Raw genomic sequence first — 18,275 nt, 5'->3', positions numbered from 1 at the left:
ACCTGATGTAACTGGCAATTATGATGCAAACTATTTGGAAGGACTGTGTGAGCTGCTGTAGCCAGAGCTCCTAGAGTCGAGCATCCTTTTGTGTACTTCTGCCCAGAGCATGGCACCAATCAAAACTTAGAATGGTTTCATTTATACTAGAATACGTTTTCTTTGTACAAGTAATAAGCCTGTGTTACCCATAGAAGAAAAATTACTTTTAGAGTTTGGAAAGATTTAAAACGATATTAACAAGGATAATACAGATAACAAGAGCAATAATAAAAATATTTATTTTTTTTAATGTGACGTAATCCTTATGCTTCAGAAGGCAAAACCATGGGCAACTACGTCCCTCTGTTGTTGTTCTAGAAGAGCAATCGACATCTCTCTGATAAAAATGTCATGTACCATCAGACGGTGATACCTTCTGGAAGGGACAAACCACAAGGCTGTGGTGGCACAGCTGTCACTGTGGCCAGAGTTCACCAGTAAAGATACAAGTTTCTAAACTAGAAAATGCTTGTGTGTGTACAGGTCACTAGAAAGCAGAAGTTCAAATTGCAAACCCACTCCATTTAGCTTTTGGGTCTTGCACATTTACTGTGTGCAAGATGACACTTTCGTCTTATCTGGAAAGATATAACCTTCACTATTCATATTAATTCATAACTGATCACCTGCAAATGAGCTAACTACTTAGACTTGTATGGTTTTAGTATCCTAGCCTAGCTAAGTGCTTCTGGAGACTTAAAGCTCAAAACTCAGCCCACTCAAAAAGCTTGTTAATGGGTCCCACATGACACAGCTATCAATTTTTTAGTATCAGATATACATGCTGTATCCATTATAACTTTCACTTAGGGGCAGGCTTGCCCTAACTGTACAGGAGCTTGTAAGGCTTTACTCTTATTTTTGGTCTGAAAGAAGGAAAAAAATTAACAATGTTAGATGAGGGTGAAACTGTGTTTTGCAAAAGACAATGCTCACGATGTGTCTGGCAGAGAGAGGCCTGATGCATTGCAAGGGGTTGCAAGATTCTCTCTCTGTTTTTAACATTTCCCAGGTTGTTTAAATGTGCATTGTAAGCAATGATAAAATGACAAGTTATCATTGATCTGTCCTTTCCTCCATCTCAGAGGGATTCATTAAATAATGCATGCACCCATGTGAATTACCCTTCTTCACTATACTATCCCCAGACTATTAGCCAAATATAGCAACAGCAGCATCTTTCAACCCCTAGAAACCCTTTGGCTTTCATTTAATTAAATTATCCCATTATGAAAACTCTTATAATGAGATTAAATTTAATTATTTATTAGACACTTATTTGCACTAGGGAACCTATCAATTATGCATGGTTGTGCTAAACATTTTTCAATCCATCACCTTTTCTTTTCATGGAAGGTGCAATTTATTAAGTGCAACTGAAGTACTGTAACAGAAGAGCTGTAGCAGAAATGTGTATGCCATCCTAGTTCGATTAATTGCAAATGTAATAGGAAAACAGAAATATGAAAATTTATTCTCTCTCCTTTTGAAATACAGCACTCTGACAGAATTGCACATTTTGCAATTACTTGGTGCATCTCCTTTTTACATCCTGCCTAGTAGAGTTCATGGATAGTCATTTTAATTCATGGGTTTTGGTTGTATTTTGTGTGCTAATGGTTCCTAATTGCACAAAAATTCAAATGTAATGCCTAATTAGAATAGTTCCAAGAAATACTTGTAGCACACTGTAGCTTGTAGCTATATACATACAGTAATTTTTTGTTAAGTTATAGAAGATACTAATATTCTCTTAATATAAATTAGTTGATCATAAAGATTAAATTTTAGGCAAATTGTGATGTGTATAACCATAAAACATCACCAGTCACGTATCTTCTTGATAAGAATTTGGATCTGAAGGTAAAAACATATAAGCTACCAATAACTGTTTCAAGCAGAATGACATTTTCTGGTGAATGTTAAGAAGCAGATATAAATATCAATACAGCTCTGAGCTTTTCTTTTATAAGACCTTGTCAATATGTAATTAATTATTCAACTGGGGTTCTGTGTGGCTGAGGGCAGCATTTCAAAGAGCTTTCTTTTATAAATTGCAAAGTCATCATAAGACTGCTTTTACTTTTTTCCTTTTCTTTTTTTTCACATTTAGAAATAGCATGTGTATAAAAGCTCATAGACACCTGCAAGGTGGCATATGCAGTGCAGTGGTAAAATAAGGAGCAGTAGGCTTTTTAGTAGCTGTAGGCTTTAGCAGATGCTTTTAATACATTACAAAATTCTGCCTTGCTTTAAAAGTGCTCGTGTTTCATGTTCAGATGTGAACGGGAGTCAAACAGAAAGATTTATGTCCTTTTTTTCCTCACTTATGCATGTAAGAGGATGTTTGCTTCATTAACTTTGAAATTCACTGGCCAACTAGAGTGCATATTTTAGAGGATTTAAGTAAATGTGCCCCAAAGTTCACACAAATTACTATAGAGCATTTCAATCCTCATCTTGAAGGAATGAGGCATGATGCATCTGTTAATAAAAACAAAGGATTACTGCTTGTATGTGGCAAAACAGTCATACTTACAATTTTATTGGTATCACTGGCTGTTATTATTTGGTACTTTCTTCCTGAAAGTCAGGACTGTTAATTAAATCTCAGTGTACCCTAGTGGGCCTGATAGGATGGTTTTATTCCTGTGACGGAGATTACATTCATTAGGACAGCTCTCCAGATGATAGACCTGAAGTTTACTTTTCAGTATGCTGCTTTTGTCAGCCGTGGATCTAGCTTTCATTTTCCAGAACAACCACCCATCTTCCACCTGGATAGGTATGCTCATATGTAAGCCCCATATGTAAGATCGGTACATAGTCACACACAAGTATGTTTCTTCTGTTGAAGTACCAAGATGATATATGAAGCGAGTGATGGTACCATAACTAGTGATTTTGGTCTCTGACACTTCCTCTGCAGAATAAAACCTCTGAGTGAAGCTAAAAAGCAGTATCTAGACCAAAACCTTTGCAACATTACACTGCAATGAGATTACCATCTGCAAACTCTTGAATGGTGAAAGGGTGAGTTACATTTGACATCTTCTCAGCCTAAAAGCAGCATTTTAATATATTTTTCAGTAAGTTACAGCAAAAACTTCATTTTAACTTTGGCAAAGATGTGTTGATTGCTGTATTTTGCATTCTGAAACCTCGGCGCTGCAGTGAGCTGTGGAACGGCCCGTCTTAGTCTGTGTTGGGGGCTGGTAAATTGGCAATGGTTATTCTAATTTTTCCCATTGTATAATCAGTTGGCAGCTTTGAACTCTACTTTGAAATCTCCTTTAAGGATCATGTAGGCTACACACTACAATATGTTAGCAAATAATTTTAAATGCATGCTTGAGACACAAAAATGAGATTAAAATGAAAATGAACATAAAAAGCATGCTTGAGACATGACATCTGTCAGCCACCTGCTTAAATTATAGCTACCCAGTCAGGCTGGATGCATCAGTAAGTGTACTCAATTTTTATACCTATATTACACGAAGGTTTCAGTGTTTGCAAATTGGCTGTGGTTGCAAGTCTCCATATACTCATCTCTTCCTTTTACATGTGATAATATCTTTTTTCAAGTGGTACAAGAAAGGTGAGCCTTCTAAGGGCTTTAGATGCTGAAACATTAAAGCAACTGTATATCCAGCTTACATTGTGGAGCAGGTTTTTTGGATACAGCTTTTCAATACTTTGGCTACAAGTTTTGACAGTTTCACCTGGGCAAAGACATGATCTATGAGGCAGAACAGAATGGCAGTGATGATTTCCTCATTGGTATCAAAAACTTGTAGGTAGGCTTTTCATTTACAGCTTGCTAACAGCTTGTTAACTTTCATTAACATCCTTTTGCTTTTTTATTTAATAAAGACAACAATTAATAGGATACTGCATAAGTATCAATGTGTTAAAAAGCTACTAATTTCAGCTGTGTAGCTTTGCAAGCTTTATTTTTACACTGATGGTGAAAACACATGATGTGGCCCAATCTAGCTTGTTATAATCTTTGGACTCATGTCTTTATTAATAAGGAACAACATGAACTTAGCATGGTTCTGAATTAATATAATTTTAAAATGTTTTAAAAGAAAGATATCAAGTTTACTAACAATATTACTTAGAGGCATGGAGTTTCCACCTGTGTTGCTTGTTTATTGCTTTCCCCTTCCATAACTGTTTAACTAGAAACAGGTTTCTGCAGAGGACTTAAGATAGCAGTGAAAATAATGTTCTATCAGGGAAATTATGTTAAAAAGGAAAAACTTGTTAGAAATGGAGGGAAACATGGGTTTTCAGAAAATTGCAGGATGCAGTAAAATTTTTAGGATACTTTAAATGCAAAGACCTTTCAGCTTTTTTTTATTCTTACAGCTTTTAAAATATTTGTGGACAATGGAGGCTTTGTTTAGTTTGGGTAAAAAGACCTCTGATTTGAGATTCGCTTGTTTCAGGAAAAGATTCCTTTTCAACAGAATATTGATAATTTTCCAATACAGATAACCATAGCTGGGAATCATCAACGCATCAGGTTGTTAAGCCAGGGAGAGACTCTTGCTTCCTCTATCCCTGATGCAGAGCTCTTTTTCCTGTCATTTTAGCCCCTCGGATTGCCAATGTTCTTCCCATTTTCCTTGAAATAAACTGCCAGCCTAAGGCTTTCCAGCAGGCTGTGTAATGAAGCCCTTTCAAGACCTACTTGGTGTAAAATCAGGTTCATCATGAGCTCATACATGGTGTCCGTTCTTGTGGTTTTACTTTGTTTCTAGTGGTCTCATCCCTCACTACATTCCTATGCTGCCTTTGATTTTATTTTCTGGTAGTCATCAAAGTAGACTGAATGAATGTGTGAAAAAGGAGGATCCTTTTCCCTGATACCACTCTTACTCATGATCTGCTGCTACATGGTGAGGAAGACAAAGTCAATCTGGCCCACGTATGAGACGGGACAGTCCAGCTGTGTACAGCATCACGTCTGAGATGAAAAAAAAAGTTCAGGTGATCCATAATATGGAAGAAGTGACTTCTTGATCGCAGCCATAGCTGGACCCCGAGAGCAGGCAATGCACAACCAAATTGGGGAAGGATTTTGTGTCTGTAGTATTGTTTTCCTTCCTTCAGCAGCTCTATAGGATGAACCTGATTTCTTGAGGTACGGTTTTGCTTGTATAGGTAGGGACTGAAGGGATTTCCTGTGACAACTGACAGATCTTACCCTCTGGGGAACTGTCTTTCTACATAAAATGAAGTTGCTCTGTCAGCAAAATGAAAAAGTTCATTGAAATAACGAACAGAACTGTAAATGGAGATCAGGCAGTTTCTTGTTATAACCTGGTTTTCTAAGGAAAAAAAGGTTTTTGCAACCACATTCTTTGTATGTGTCTGTCTAGCTGTATGTCTCCTAATAATAACTTTTCAATTTGTTGGGAAATCTCCATCCAGTCTGACAGAGAGCTAGCAGCCTCAAAAATATCACACTCTAAGTTTTATGAGAACAGGCAGATGGGTTGTGGAGAACGTGTATAGATGTCCTTGGCTGATGAAAGGCTAAAGACAAATGTATCTTTCAGTAGACGTCTGTGAATCTATAGGACAGGTCTGCTGTGTACTGATGATGGAAAGGTTGGAGGTGTGCAGGTCTTCAGTACAGGCTACCTGCCTTTGGCCCTGGGGGTGCTGCTGGTGGGTGCAGCTCATTGTGTGTCCCTCTCCCCAGACTGGGGTTTTGGTAAGAGGTGCATGGTTGGTCCGTGTCAACCCTAAGCCATACACCCTCAGCGCTCCCAAGCCCAGAGATTGCATTTTTAAGCAACTTGCATCCCAGAAGCCAGACCCTTTCCTCTTAGGAGCTACACCAATCTCAACAGCAAACCTCCCCTTCTTCCCTGTCACTTGATTCCCTTCACTTAAGCCACCCCATGATCTTCTCTTCAAGTTTCCCAACATGGAGCCTTCAAACCCATTGCAGCTGCTTCACCACTAGATTTCAGCCTGGTTTAAGGTGCTGCTCTGAGCTGGCTGTGCTCCCACCGGCTGCCCGTGCTCACCGCCTCTGCCTCCGTGGCCGCTGAATCTCTTGAGGTTATCTGTGTGAGGAAAAAAAAAGTCCTCCCTTCCCCCACTCCAGGTTTCCAGGAGATGTAAAAAAGCTGGTTAGAAGCAGCAACTGTGAAAAGTGAAGCCTGTGAGCTATAAAACAGAGGGAATCTCTGGCAAGGCACTGTAAGTAACTCTAAGCCTGTAATTCTCTCGACTCACGGCCTTGCTCTAAAATACCCTGGCTGACCTTCCTGGCACATTGTGGGGAAAGTTCAAATATAGTCAAATGACAAAAATCTTTCATTTATAACTTGCTGTCATTAGCTTCTGGGGGAGGAATGTCAAAGCACAGTTTCTGGGACTGTATGATGGGTTACCAGGTTGATTATGTCTTATTCTGGTTTTAGTGGTTCTTTTGATCCTACTTTTTTGGTAAGTGTACTTTTAATTATGTCAGAGGTTCCCAGGATATTAATTTTCTATGTATCTAAATAGGCATTTCAGCAAAGGAATTAATGGAAATGTCTTTAGAGGTGAGGATTAGAAGCAGCATGAGGAGTTTAGTAACTCTGATCAGGCTGGGGACTTTTTTTCCTTTGGGTATAAAATGCCACTGGAGCATCCTGAAGTATCTATATGAAAAGACTGCATGTCCCTTGTGTACTTATAGATTGTAGAGTGGGAGATGCAGACAGTGCATACTTGGAATTAGACAGTTATTTTAGATGGTGGAAAGCAGGAGGGAAATTTCCAAGTTAGAGTGTGGGAACATAACCATGTGACTCATTAAAATTAATAGGAACTGCATAGTGTAGTCTCTCTGCACCACTTTGAAAATTTCCCTGGGTGTTTCTCTATGAATATTTATGCAATCAGAAATAAAATGCAGATAATGAAGCAAAAGCCAGTGTAAATACAAAGTGATCACATAATTTACATGTTTTTAATTATTGACATAAACTGCACTTTTGTCCAGTAATAAAAAATGCATATGAATGAAGAAAGTAAACACAAAAGAAAATGGTTTCAGCAATTATTTCAAAAGGAAATACTTTTCTGATTTAGTTTCTAAAGAAGTCACTAAACCTGCTTACACTTTTAACAAAGATATTTAAAATCTATAGTCCATATAGATTATATATATAATCTATACAAATATATTTAAAATCTATAGTCTATATAATCCATATAGATTATATATATGTAGTCCATATAGATTATATATATATAATCTATGCAAAGATATTTAAAATCTATAGTCCATATAGATTATATATAGTCTACATAATTGCATCACTCGAGAGGTTTATGTCAGTCGGATCACCAGATATCAGTCTTCTGGTAGTGTACCAAGAGTCTTAATTTGATCTCAGCATTGGGTTAAACTAGTTCTTTGTATTCTGAAGACTGTACCTGCACTGAAGGATGATTTGAGAAAGGTTCAGGAGGTAAAAGAAAAGGGGTATGCATTTGCTTAAGAACCCACCTATCTACAGTGTCCTCTGACCAGTTACTACTGGCTTACTAAAAGACACAGGGTGCTTATCTTTAATTAAAGTCATGAATGGTGTTAATTTTATTATCCACTGATCTTTCATTCAAGAGCATAAATCCAAAGTAACTAGCAAGGCTCGTGGTTCCTGGTTGTCAGTTCAGTTCAGGGAAAGAATGAAAGATGAAGCAGCTATGTCTGAAAAAAAATGATCGTATGGTGTCTGCACCCCATCCAAAACTCAAGATCCCCAGAACTAATTTCAGCTGTTAGTATTATTGTACCACCTTTGCTCTCCCAAGGCAGAGGCAGCAGGTCAAAGAATGGCAATGCCTGCAAAATGAGAATAATTCTGAATCAATATAACCTTTAAAAAACCTGCCAGGAAAAGTAGATACTTCTGCAGCTTTCTCTGTGCTTCCCTGTCTGCCAAGTGGTTCCTACATTTTGAAGTCTTGTCAAGCTGGGCAGCAATCTTCCGCCAAATAATTCCGTCACCAATTAGTCTGTCATAGGCTTTGTCAGTTTATCTTAACTTCTCTGCCCTATGGACTGAATACTGGATACCAAACAAAGATCAAGAGAAAAGAAATGTTATGCTTTCCCTCTGTATAACACTGCCTTAACCCAAACATCCTCCTCCCCTGAAGTTGTGAAGTAGCAAAATTCCTCCCCAGGACCCCAAACTGAAAAAGGAAACAGTCACACCTCCAGTAGGACCAAGCCATTCACACCCTTCCTAGCGAGACCCAGTGTAGGAATGGTTAAAGGGGTGAGGAGGAATATATAACAAATCGATCAGTATCAGAGAGAGTGATCCCTTATGTGTCACAAGCAAAACATAAGCACCGTCCCTAGCCTATGGAAAATCTAAGATTCCCCTGGGAAATACATGTGGTTCTTCCCCAAGGAAGGAGAGTTTAACTAGCTTGCGTAAAGACAGACAAATTGTGTAAATCGGTTAACCAAAGGGTAAATTGAGAGGGCTGGAAAATCATGCTAGGTGAGTGTGGGCATCTCCAGCTGTTGAGGGCAGCTTGTGAACAGCTGGATAGCAGAACCTGCTATGAAAAAACACCAGCCAGCTCATATTGCCACAAGACTGTCCCCGCTGCCAATATAATTCAGAATATCTGTGATTCGTATTTCAGTGGTTCAGATCAAGAGACCTGATAGAGTGAACACAAAAGAGATCTAACAGATACATCCACTCCCTTCTCTCATCTTCAAAGTCAAGAGAAGAGAAAGAAGCTTCTGACACACAATAAGGCAGTCACCCCTGCGTGGGAGAACGCACTCCTCGGAAAGTATTTATAACGTGGTTAGGGGCGAGACACCGGTGTGTTGGACAACGCATTGACTTCTCTGATAAACATTTTCTGAAAAGTAATTTCCGGAGCTAACAAGGAATTATGTAAATGGAGAAATAATCAGATAAGGTGATCGAGACTGAAGAAATGAAACACTCTTTCAGGGTGCAGTTATGAAAAGACGATTGGGATGCATTTAGCAGATTTCAGCTAATGAAGTCAGAGTTGTGATTGCAGGCAGGTGAGGAAACCGAACAAATTTTAAATGCTAAATCAGTATTTTTGTTTTCTAGACTTGCAGGAAGTCAGGGTTCCATTTGTTTCAGCCCGAATGTTTGAAAAAAAATTCACGGGAAATTTTGAAAACACTCTTTTTAGGAATAGCTCTTTTGGGGGAGAGAGGGTTCCCTGAAAAAAATAGTTTTATTTTCACCGTCAGGCCAAGCTACTCTGCTGTGCTGCAAGAGATGCAGTGTCTGGCCCTAACAGATGGCATTTCCGTGAGGATGTGGGTGTTGGGATGTTTTCTGAATCCTGGCAGGCCTCAGGCAGCAGAGAACGGTAGCCTAAGCGCAGTGCTCAGCTCTGCAAGGGGAGAAATGGCACTCAGTATGCTCAGTAGCACAGTTTAAGCACCAGTTCCTATCTGACATCGTTAATTGCTTCATTTTCCTTAGATGATGTCCAGTACAGTTATTTGAGTTGCGTTGTAAGTTAGGTTGAAAGCTAAGGCCAATTCATGGAGGTGGGAGCAGTTTGGGGGTATTTGGGTTTTTTCTGGTAAACAAGGAAAAATATTCCTTTCACTTTGTTGATCCAATTCATGATTATCCAGTGTAATTACTCATAATATTAATACGGTGTCATAAATTTTATTTTTCATTGTAACTCTTAACAGTCATTAATAAGACGCTAACCTTTACTTGGTGTTCCATCTGTCACTGGAATACCAGAGTTCAGGTATTATAAATCAGTTTTAAAGGTTGAACATCAGTTTGAACTTGTTTCAGCTTGTTTCATACCTGTTTCTGTCAAGCTTTTGTAAAAGGATGTTTCAAAATTCTTTTTTTTTTTTAATTCTATTTTGTGAAACCATTTGCACGTTTCAGCAAGCAAGCAGAGTAAGGAGTAAATTCTTAGGGATTTTCAAGTCATGGAGCTAATCCAAGATCTGTTCAGGTGAACAAAATTTACTGGATTTACTTCTTCTTTCAGTAGAATCCACCCTATGGAGATGTTAATTTGGACATCATTGCATTTGATGTTAGGCAGGGAGGGATGCTGTGGCTTATTAGTTCTTCTAGGATGGGAGGAAAGAAACACATTTTCATAGGCTAAAGAAGATATTCAATGAATTAGTCATTCCCTTGAGCAAATGACACCTATGTGCTTATGGCATGTTGATATGTGGAAATCTTAAAAAGTCTGAATATCACTATTTTTATTATTTATGAGGTTATCATATTTCCACTGATGTCTGTGCATGTACTTTCATGTTTGTTGACTGTTAAATGACATCACTGCCTTCTGATTGTTAATAGTTTGCATTACTGTTAGTTCTCAGCTATTTGAGGGAAGATTTGTTGGTAGTATACATGGATCTTTCTAGCAAGAGAAGGGCCATGTATGTGCTTAAACAGAGCCGAAGTTGGAAATTTGGCAAGTATGTTTAAGCTGTGCTGTGCAGTTTTATTAAAACAAAGAAACTTATGTCTTGCAAAGTTACAAGCAAGCTTAGGTGAGTGTAAAGATTTAGCAAATCAGTGTCTTAAACCAATCTCTTAAATCACTGTGATTTATTCTTCTTTTATTCATAGTCATGAATTTCTAAACCAAATGTAAACAGCAGTCTTCAAACCTCTTATTCAGGGTCTCAAAAGTCCACTTCTCATACTAGATTAATAGGAAGCATTTTTACTGCGTATTAACTTTCAGCTATTTTTTCTTTCCAATTCATTTCAAGTCATTTTATGGTACCCATTCAAATTTTGAGAAACTGGTGTCTTGGCAGACTTCAGTGCATCCAAACATGAAGAGATAACTAGACCTGGACCCTGCCCCCTGGGCTGTGAGGGTAGACTCCAACACTGCTACACAGCCCTTTTGAGGTCAGAAGGACTACTAACAGGTACCGCAGTCCGCCTTTGGATCGGGCTGCAGGTCGGTGGCCTAGGCTGAAGCAGACCTCAACACTGGCTGACAGGAACCTCGTAATGTAGGACCTGCTGAAACACGTTTCATCCTGCGCTTTCATCGGATGGTAAAAACAATGTTAGGCAACCCCATATTGGATTGCCGTAAAAGATAGGTGACCTGCCAGTTGTTACTTTATGATGCGTACTGCATAACTATTTACTTTTATTTACCTACTGACCAGAAAAACAAGAGCCAAATCTTGGAATTCATCAACTAATAGAGAAGGATTTGTATAACGCTCCTGCTGTACTTGGTATACCACATATGTCTGAGGCCAATTCCATAAAAAGAAACTTAACGTGAAGTTGATCCTATTTTAATTTAAGCTTTAGAGATTCATCGACAATATTTTATAGTATTCTGGAGGTGAAAATACTAATAGTGTTTTCTTCTTAAAAAAAAAAAGATTAGAACTAAAACCAATGAGGATTTTATGAGAGGGGAGACAGGAGGGAAGAGAAATGCATCGTGGGGGTATCATTGCTGGTTTGTGGCAGCTTTTTTGGGTCTCACAGAGGAATGAGAGCCTTACGGTGCCCAAGCTGTACCCAGCTGAGGGGCAACCACTCTCCATCCCTTGGATTTCCCCCTTCCCTATTGCAGGCACCACACAGTTCCTGAGACTCCTTCTGAATTCAACCCCCTTTCTAGATATGGATTAAGGTTCAGGAGGGGCACCCTTCATTCTGGATGCTTGTTTTCCTTTGCAGTGAGGGGTGGAGAAGCAATTCACCAGTGGCTGCAGGGGCCAAGGATGCTTTCCCGTACGGCCACAGCCCACTGGGGCTTGGTGGAGCAGGTGGCAGCACCGCCGGCATCCTCAGCCAGGGCAATGGAGCCCTTGCGTGTGTCCCAGGCACCATGAGGCATCACTTGAAGCATTCAGTCTCAGCAGTATAATTTTGACTTTAATAAGCAGTCATCTGGAGTGGAGTACACTGGTGGAGTATGTTTCAAGCTAGTGCATTTTTAGGCTACTAAATCTGCTAAATTTTCCTAGGTGTCTCTAATTTAGGATTTGCTGCTTTCCAGAAGAGCTATTAAAAATCAGCCTAGATACAAAAAGGTATCCTGCTGGTGAATATAAGCACCAGATGCACCGAAGATAAATAAGCATTTTTGAGTTGCATTCAATATATTCCTTATACAGAGAGCTGCCAAATTCTGATTTTTTAAAAATTAAATTACAAGAGATAAAAACTTTTTACCTCTGCTCATCCACCTTTGTTTTGAGTTCTTCATACAGTTGTATTCTGTTGTGCGTATCTTTGTGTCCTCTTCTCCTTATGTTTTTGCATTCTTCTGGTATCACTGCATGAAAAGCGTTCTGCCTGTGGTCGGTGTGCAGTACCCATGCTGTGTCTTTCGGCATATAAATTGGCATCCAGTGCAAGGCGTGTTCTCATTTGTCTGTGTCTAGTTTAGCAACATTATTTAATGGAGGTTTCTGTGTATAGAGATTCCTGTATAATAAAAGGCAAGGCATCCTTAAAGACACATTTTCAGAACTTCATCAGGTCAGTCATTCAGGTGGGTATGAATGCTTCAGTCTTTTGTGCATGCAGATGTGGTACGAGACAGAGGGGCAAGGTGTATGACTTATTTTTTTTAGATATTGAAATCAAACTTTTGCTTGTCCTTAATTGTTGTGAAACCCTCTTGAAATCCTTATTTTAACCTATTTCCCTCTAAATTAATGACAGGTTTGCAGGGACAAAAGTACTGATTGCCCTCTGTGATTTTTTTTTTCCCTTGAGCCTAGGTTTGAAAGGGATCTGTCATCTTATGTTCGTGGGCTGAAAATATAGGTGTAATTATGAATAATTGGTTTAGGAATTAAATATTTCTTTGGAAAGGTAGATTGTCAAGCAGGAAATACATGTAGAAAATCCGTATAATGCACTTAATTAAAAAAAAATCCGTATTAGTAGCCTGGAAGTATCCAAGCAGTAAAAAGAGTTTAAGCTTTGTTTACATTTTGGCTGCAAGAGGTGCCTCTCTTTAAGTATTTAGATAAACAAACCAAAGCTGCTGTTTTCATTAGCATGTAACACAGAGCCCAGTTTCCTTACCTTGGAGAACATTAAACTAAAATTCGGTGGCAGAAAGCAATTCGATCTCTTGCAAATATGAGTCTTGATAAACCTTACAGTATGGAGAAAAAAAAAACAACCTTCAAATTTCGTACCTATTGACATTGCTTAATAAAAACATCTCGAGTGCTGGTGCTTCTGGGTGTGTTTCCAATAGCAATGTGATTGCAAGGCTCTGTGGATAAAGTTACCAATCCTTTGAATTCTGACCTTCAGTCTAAAACAGCTTTAGAGGTTACTCTTTTTCCGATTTGTGAGATTGCAGAGAAGAAGTTAATGCTGCTGGAAGGAAGCGGGGGAGGGAGCTGGGCTTGGAGATGAGAACTGGGACTTTGAAGCCATCTGAGAAGTTTTCCTCTGGCCTTGATTTGTAACAACAAATATTGGCAGTCTGAGTAATTATATGAAGTTTCAAAACAGAGCATGCGGCAATTTACATTTCTGTGAATACAATTACTATTGAGACCCAACTGATTTTAAAGGAAATAGTGTTGGGCTCAACAAAGTCTGGATACTTGGGGGAGCTGTAGCCATCAAAACCTGGGAGCTAGCTTAAGCCAGCCCATCGTCTGTGTCTATGGGGAGTGGAAACCTCAAAACTGAGTCCCCACTAGACACATCGGCTGGAAGCGTCTGTCTCTCTTCACTGAAGGTGAGGGTTGGGATGATCATCTTAAAGTAAATGCTTAATTTTAGATGGTTACAGTTAGGTGAGAATCTATCCCCTGCTGAACAAATGAGGGTCGTGGTATAATTACTGTGAGGTTCAAAAGAGTTTATTGTGGTAAATTTCTTAAAAACAGTTTGCAGGAAAAGCTATTGATGCGAGTGTAAAATAAATTGCCCTTGTAATGATTATTTTAACTTAGACTTCCACTTTTTCCTTTTCATTACAAGGCCCAAAATGTGGAATATATATGAACTTCACTTTTAGAAGATACTTCACCCTTCCTGATCGTCGTAAGAAAAATATGTGTGACTGAATGTTTCAAGGTTAAGGACGTACATATTTACTGTATTCAACTAACGCAAGGTTTGTGATTTGAATGTGTGTTTATGAATCACTCATACTAGTCATAAATGCAGGCTTGCCTTAATAATTTGTCAAAGTGAGCTTGGTTTGCTGTTCTTTCAGTTTTCTTCATAATTCCAAATGCTTTAAGTAACAATTATTTTCCCTATATCCTTTTTTTTCATTTGCTTGTTCAGTCTTGTATGTCAGCAGCTGAAAAATTATGCAATAATTGACGCAAATAACTAAAATACAGTAATGATCCACTGCTCCATCTACTGTTGAACAGTGACATGAATAATGCTTCAGGAAAAAAATGCGGAACGCATTTAGGAAATAATAACAAAATGGAATTTGCAACAAATAAACCTATTGTTTCTGTGGTTAGTGAACAAATGTATTTTTCTTGCAGAATTAAGAATTCTGAGTATGACCTTAATTCAGAGCTGAAAAACAAAGCGGAACTTTCCATCTCCCTTTTCACCTTATAGGAGTGCTGACAAAACTGGTTTTGTTCATGTTAATGGAAAATAGTTGGAGAAAAGACAGTCTAGTATTACTGAGCTGACTCATGTTATACAGTGCGCTGTATTTATATCACTGGCAAAAATGTAAGTTATTGCTGTGAAAAAAATTTGCAATGGTTTGTAAATTCTAACTTGTTTCTAGTAGCACTAAATGAAAGATGGGGAAGGCTTAAATAGTTGTGGGAGGACGAACTACGGAACAATGGCATGTGTGTGAAATGATGTGTTTTATAGCCTTTACAGAACAACAGGACTTGATTATTTTGTCAGCTCACTGGTAATCTCTCATTTGTACTGCGTTCTTCATGCAACTTGGTCTTCTGAGGAACTACTGAGTATAGCTTTTTTCACCTGTTAGAGTGCTAGGAAGCTGCTCCTCGTCATCACTGGTGCATTTGATTTGACTTGTTCATTTTTGTAAGCAAATTATTATTCACACATCACAGTGAAGGATGATTATTTTCAGTTTTTAGGCAGTTACGTTTCCATGCTGAGCTGGAGTAAAAGCTTGAATGTAAATTAGAAGAATTAGCTCTTTCTCAAGGATGCTGACAGGTTGCAATTTACTCCTTTCATTCCACCCCCTATCTTGCAAACAGCTAATTCTCCAAATAAATAACTTTGTTCAAAGACAATTACGTTGCCTTCAGTGGGACCACTTTTGTAAACAGTTGCTAACATGTTTATATATCTTTCGAGCTGAGGTTTTTGTGCAAAAAAAAGTGACAGTCTCACCGATTCTTAGGTACCATAGACAGTATTAAAAATCCCCATGTAAAACTATTGAACTTCATTGGAAAATGGAAGGTAATTTTCAGTAGTTCAATTTAATAGCTAAGATATTGCTTAAATGAAGGCTGTTGTAGCTAGAAAAGCTACAACATTACTCTTAAATCAGGAGTAGCTCTCAGAGCTCTGCCCTCAGTGTCACAGAGCTGGTGTCTCAGTCTTTAGGGAAAGGCGATGCCATCACTTTTGGATAGAGCATCTACTTCAAATGATCTGGAGACCTAAACTTATCAGTATTTTTGTGTGGCGATCATAAGTATAATTACCTTCATGAGATTTCTAGAAGAGACATGTAGGAAGTTTTCGTCTGGGTGTTACAAAGTACCAAAAGAGAGATGACAGTATTAGCTATATTTAAAACTTACCTTTGTGTAGGAAACCTTCCCTTCACCCTGCCAAACTACTTATTTATTTTGCAGTTAGAGTACTGAGCATATTTATAGTTTACACTGTTTGTGTCTATAAATATATATGCTATATATTTTTTTTCCCCTGCTACATAATGCTTTTAAGATGCAATGGATCTATTGAAAAAACATGCATACCTTGACTTTGGAAAGTGAAAAATTGAGAAACACTGAGGTATTTGCTATCAAACTAGACTTCAACTGCTTCTTCTGTGGAAAATCTCTGCATTCGTTTATATCATAGTTGTCAAGAACTATTTCAGAATCATATAAAGTCATGCATTGATTTAAACAGCTAAAGCAGTGTCTACTTAAGATTAATAAAGAGTACTATTTCCTATTTAAAATTATAGAAAATGATCCTGTACTTCATACTGAAGTTGCTGATTAAAAACAAGTACAATTGCATGCAAACTAGCAAAGATGTCATTGGGGCCAGCAGGTCACACACCTTTCGACTAAGGATGATGGTGAGCAGCACGCACCTTTTCTTATAACATGTTACAGATAGACCTTAATTCAATATTCATTTTATCCAGTGTATCTTGAAAGAATATAATGAAATTTTCCTTCTCAGTCACACTGATAGCTTTTGGACAGAACAGTTAAAATGGTTGATTTCTGTCACTTTTTTTGTTTGTATTTACCAAGGTCTTTCTACTTTTGCTCACGTGAGTAGCTTGAGACAATAAAGGCTCCTGTCAAACACTGCAAACTTCTGCTCCAGCCAGGGACGTCTCTAGGCAACAGCTGCTATGTGTAAGATAAAACTTGTATGGAGACATAGGAGGGATATTGCCTGCTTCAGAGGGTTCTGACGTTGCATTGCAGTTGTTATGGGAAGAGCCAGGCGGCGGCTTTCGGGAGCAGTGGGATGCATCTTTTGCTTTAGTGAAGTGTGGGCTTCCTGGGCCTATTTCTGATGTTAAATATTCCAGTAGCGTTTCCTACTTAGAAACAAACATGCAAACATCCCACTGTTCCATATCCATCTTATGTCTAATTTTTCTTAATTATCAGCACATCTGTAATTGTGGCACCTAAGCACTCAGTAAATACTGTGTTCAGGATGGACCGGCTTTGCTTGTGCTAAAACAGGTGTGTGACACTGCATATGGAATTAAAACCATATTGGTGTGAGTAATAGTTGTAAAAATATACACAATAGCTTGTTGTGCATTTGATACTATGTAATAGGCCTGGTCCTTCACTTCTTATGACTCTTGAGATGCCAGCTGTATCAGCAGGAATGCAGAATCAGGGCAAATTCAGGCATGATGTAAACATATACAAATCCCACTGAAATGTCTGTTCCAAACCCAGTGTTAGTGCAGTTGTGGTTTAAAATTGATGTTGTGTGCCAGTGATCAACAACCCAGCCTGCACTGATTTGGTATGCAGTTAGTTGGAAGAACAAACCCAAAAAGCCAAGTAAACAAACCTCTTTCAAATAGGTTTCAAATAGGTGCTGTGCTCAGCTGGCATGATTAGTTTAGCTATTGAAATAAAAAAATTTCACTCACTTAAACCAAATGAGGATCTGGTCCGTGGTATCAGCTGTAGGATAAGTTCATAGGTTAGACCATACCATGGGGTAATGATATACGCTAATCTGAAGTCCAATCTTCAGACATCAGATAAGGAACTTTAAGGCACTGTTTAATGGCTGCATAAACACAGAGGACCCTACTTTATCTTATATCACCCATCTAGATCATTTATATGGCTTCAGTTCCCATACTGCCTACATGCCATACTACAGCAGAGATTAAAAATTCAAAGCCATTTCTTTTCTTGCAGTGCATCACCAACACCCTTTTTCTGATCATCTTAGCCTCTGTGTAATTTATCCCATGTTTATCATCACATCATCAAGCTCTGTATGTGAGGGGAGGGGGGATCTGTCTTAGTTTAATTAAATACAGAGGCTGGGCACACTCCTAAAGTTATTACTTAGACAAAACTCCCATTAGGGACTACAAACTCTGACCAACAGTAAACCTGTTTCAGTAAGCTTTACATTTAGAACAGTAAGATTTTTTTCATATACTTGTGCTATTTGTTTTTTTTCAAATATGGAATGAAATGAAATAGATTTATGCAAAAATTCACATGCATCACGGGAAGTCACAGTCATATTGCTTTTAAATATTTTTTTTTTATTTCCATAGCATCATTTAAGTATCGCTATTTTTGAGAAAGTGTTTTGAGTTACATTTTCCAGTGTCAGATGGTACCTCACAGCAACAATATGATATTTTTTGAGGTTTTTTTCTCAGAAAAAAAATGAGCTTCTGCTTCCTGAAAATATGTGCCTGATCTTTTTCATGTAATAGATGGAGCTCCTAGAGACAGTGAAGCAAGA

General features: G+C 38.3%; 1 protein-coding gene across 14 annotated transcripts in view; it reads left to right on the top strand.

Moving 5' to 3' along the window:
* The window catches only part of EYA1 (EYA transcriptional coactivator and phosphatase 1), a 167,175-nt gene that overhangs the window by 55,106 nt on the left and 93,794 nt on the right, over positions 1 to 18,275 (top strand). Inside the window, exon 1 of one of the 14 annotated variants that reach the window (XM_052787906.1) lies at positions 14,113 to 14,208. The exons of the other annotated variants lie outside the window; for them this stretch is intronic. The gene's annotated coding sequence lies outside the window, so the exon portion shown is untranslated. Of the gene's footprint in view, positions 1 to 14,112; positions 14,209 to 18,275 lie in introns of those variants that run through there. 14 annotated transcript variants of the gene reach the window in all.

The sequence above is a fragment of the Harpia harpyja genome, chromosome 5, assembly GCF_026419915.1.
Source record: "Harpia harpyja isolate bHarHar1 chromosome 5, bHarHar1 primary haplotype, whole genome shotgun sequence".
Lineage (NCBI taxonomy): Eukaryota > Metazoa > Chordata > Aves > Accipitriformes > Accipitridae > Harpia > Harpia harpyja.
This window is presented reverse-complemented; position numbering and strand designations above follow the sequence as displayed.